This window comes from Sorex araneus, chromosome 1 (assembly GCF_027595985.1).
Source record: "Sorex araneus isolate mSorAra2 chromosome 1, mSorAra2.pri, whole genome shotgun sequence".
NCBI classification, from domain to species: domain Eukaryota; kingdom Metazoa; phylum Chordata; class Mammalia; order Eulipotyphla; family Soricidae; genus Sorex; species Sorex araneus.
This window is the reverse complement of record NC_073302.1, coordinates 21699222-21703285: the sequence shown is the minus strand read 5'-3', so window position 1 is coordinate 21703285 and position 4064 is coordinate 21699222.

Below are 4064 nucleotides of genomic sequence, written 5' to 3'. Positions count from 1 at the left end.
TTAGTGATCCAGCAGCTGTCACTGGCTTATCCAGGCTTAATGGAAAAATTTTATGCTTCTGAAGTGGAACGGAAGCTCTGGAGTGCTTGGCTATTGTGTAACGTTTCTAATGATGTGGTGGTTTCTTCAGACAGCCCGAAAGCACCAGAGTTGGCCTCTGTGCTAACCTCCCTGCCCCCGTGGATGTGCCAGACCAGAGCCAGTGGGACGAGACGACGTGCAACCTGGCCGTTTGTCAGCACCCGCAGTGCTGGGCTGCCGTCCGCCGCATTGAGAGGGGCCATCCCCGCCTCCTGGGCGCTCCCGGCAAAACATCTGAACCTGAAGGTGCCTGGCTTGCCCCCTCTCCTTCCTGACGAGACCCTCTTTACGTGGGACTCCCCTTGACATGTTGGTGTGGTGGGGGGCTGCTCTGCTTTCTCAGATAAGCTCCCGACCCTCACCGTGGTGAATCTCTCCGACGTCTACATCCCGGCCTGCAGGCTTGCTCGCCGCCGCCCTACCCCCAGACTAACCTTACACAAGCCTCGCTCTTTCCGGCCTCAAGGCCCCGCATTTGGCTCCAAATTGTCGGGCAGGTAAAGACATATGATGGGACCTTGCTTGAAGACCCGAGGGTTTCTCAATTCTGGCTTGAGTTTCTTGACCTGTGTAAGAGACTCGGGGAAAGTTATATTTTGAGGGGGTGGGGGTTTCGGTGGGGATGGGATAGATAGAGCAGGCTGGGCCACACCTAGAGATGCTCGGGGCTTATTCCAGGCTCTGTGCTCAGGGATCACTCCTGGTGGTGCTTGGGGACCATTGATGGTGCCAGGGATTGAATTTGGGTGAGTCTTAACCCCTGGATTAAGACTGAGAGAGCTGGATTTAAAATAAAGCAGCAATACAGTTAAAGAAGGAGAGATTAGGTCTGGGAAACACAAAGAAAACACTTTGGTGTTCTTGGAGTGGGTTCAGGTGATACCGGGGTGGGTGTGCATTTGCTGGGGTTGCCATAACACGGCCTAGGAGCTCAAGTGGCATGTGTTTTCTCGCGATTCTGGAGGCTGGCAGTCCAAGATCCAGGTGTTGGTTCTAGCACTGTATTAGCTCTCCAGGCCTTCTGCCCTTATTTTCTCCATTTTTTTTCTAACTTTATTAATACACCATGCTTTGCAAAGTTGTTCCCAATACAGTTGTTCGGGCATTCCATGTTCCAGCATCAGTCCCACAACCAGCGCGACCTACCTGCCACTCTTGTCCCAGTTTCCCACAGAGAGGGCAGGCACAAAGCACGATTTATTTTATATTGCTTGTGACGACAGAATGGTAGGTGGAATTACCAAAAAAACAGTTCAGTGAAAGGAAAACTGTGAAAAGTGTCCTAACAGTGGTATTATTAGAGCACTGGGGATTTACTGAACTCTTAGCTGCTAGTTGAGACTCTGTGTTACTGTTTTCACTTATTGAGCTTAATGGGCTTCTATGACACTTTCCCATCTAATTTTTTTTTCTACTTTGATTTTTTTTTTGTTTGATTTGGGGGCCACTTCCAGTGGTGCTGAGGATTGCTCCTGGAAGTGCTTGGGGGACCATGTGGTGCCACAGATCAATGCCGGGTTCTGGACTCATGCAACCCATTGAGTTACTGCTTTAACCTCTATTTTGACAATTTTTTTGTGTGTGGGGGGGAGGGAGAGGCAACACCCCGCTGTGCTCAGGGCTTACTCCTGGCTTTGCACTGAGGAATCACCCCTGGTAGTGCTTGGGGTGGCTATGTGGGATGTTGGGGATCAAATCTGGGTTGGCCATGTGCAAGACAAGCGCCATACCCACTGTACTATTGCTCCTGCCCCATATTTTTGGCTATTTTCAAACTTGTAAGTTAGTGGCCTCAATACATTTCAGTAGGTTGTGCACCTATTATCATTATCCATTTCTAAATATTTTGATCATCTCAAAAGAAACTATCTTCATTAAATCTAATTCCTATTTCCTCCTTCCTTCTTCCCTTGATTTTCATGTATCAGAATTTATTTATATTCTGATACCAGAATTTCATTCATTTTTTTTTTTGAGCCACACCCAGCAATGCTCAGCAATGACGCTGCACTCAGGGATCACTCCTGGTAGGTTTGGGGAACCATATGGGGTACCAGAGATAGAAGCCAGGTCAGCTACTTGCAAGGGAAGTGCCCTAGCCACTGTATTATCACTCCGACCTGTAGAATATCTCATTCCTTCTTAAGGATGAAGAAATATTTTCATAACATGTGAACACCATATTTTGTTTAACAAGTTTTTGCACATCTGCATCAGAGGTCCTAGGCACATTTGTTTCGATGGTGACTGACCATCCATAGCTGGAAGAGGGTCTAGGCTGTGAATTCAGCGGAGCAAGTGTTTGCAGCATGCAGGGTTTGGTTGCAAGCTGTCCCAGGGAAACGGACACAATTTGAGATGGTCAGAGCCTGTAAGTATTAAGCCCAACATTTCTGTGGATGAGGGCACTGACTTTCTTTTTCTTCAAAATACCACTCTGAGAAGTTTAATGAAGACAAAGTTTGGACTCTCGGCATAAATACTTTTTAAAAATTTTTTAAAAAATTTATTTATTGAAGCATCATGAGTTACGGTTACAAAATTTCATGTTTGAGTTTCATTCATACAATGATCAAACACCTATCCCTACACCAGTGCACATTCTCCACCACCAATGTCCCCAGTATACCCCCCTTTCCCACCCTCCCCTGTCTTCATGGCAGACAGTTTAAGGGCATTAACTTTCTATAGATGAGGACACTAATGCTATCATCTCAGTAGTCTTCTTGTGTCTCTTTTATGTTTGGAGCTAAATTCTTTTCTTTTTCTTTTATTTTATATTTAGGCCAAGGAAGGCTTTACTTGACAAGAATTTTATCAGTGCTACATATAGAGCTCCCCAAAGGTCACCTCTGCTAAGAAAGGTACTTCCTTACGCGTCTTCTCTTTCTTCACGTGAATGAAAAATTGGCCTTTTGGACCTTCCTCCTTGGGATGACTATATTCTGAATAAGGATGAGGATTGAGCTGGTGACAGTTGCTCTCTAGCATTAGACCCTTCACATGCCCCCGGCTCTAAGTGTATGCCTTTGCTGGCTGTACTATTTCCGGTGGTCCCTGCCCCTGTGGGGCTGATTGGTGGCCATTTGGCAGAGACTCTGTTCCTTCCTGTCCTGAATTGAGTGTGTTCAGCTGCTAGGTAAACCCTTTCATTTAAAGGACTGGGATGTGACCCAAGTGGTGGAGCACTTGCCTCGCCTGGCACAGCCACCAGTACTGCTGGGTATGCTTCTGGTGGTCCCCAGCATTGCTGCCTGATTATGACTGGGGCTGCCCCCTGTCCCTGGCACCAAAAGAATGATTTCCTAACACTGTTGTTTCACAGCATGGGAACATTAGCACAGTGGGGTGGGGAAAGGAACTCCAGAAAGTTTGACCTTACAAGGGTCTATTTTGGGGCGGCTGGGTAGGGGGCTTCCAAGCAGTGCTCAGAAGACCTGGGCATTCAGTCAGACCAACACCTCAATTCCAGGGCGTGAGTATGTGGTTCTACTCAGGCTTTTCAGTATTTGGCGGATTCAGGGGCACACTCAGTGGTGTGAGGCCTGAGCCCAGGGAGAAAACCAAGGGCATCACTGTGGAAATGGGCTTTCCTGACACCTTTTCTGATGACTTTCAGATTTATTTATTTATTTATTTATTTATTTATTTATTTATTTATTGGGTCACACCTGGCTATGCTCAGAGGTCACTCCTGGCTCTGCACTCAGGAATTACTCCTGGCGGTGCTCGGGATATGGGATGTTGGGAATCGAACCCGGGTCGGCCGAGTGCAAGGCAAACGCCCTATCTGCTGTGCTACCACTCCAGCCCCAACTTTCAGATTTTTGTAGCTCTGAACTGTGGTAAGAGATATGTCTTATAATAGCATATCCGGAAGCACTGACTGGAGAGAGAGTACAGGAGTTTGCCTTGTTTCCCACTGACCCTGGGTCACTCCCTGGACCACATCACTGTATCACTGTATCACTGTCATCCCGTTG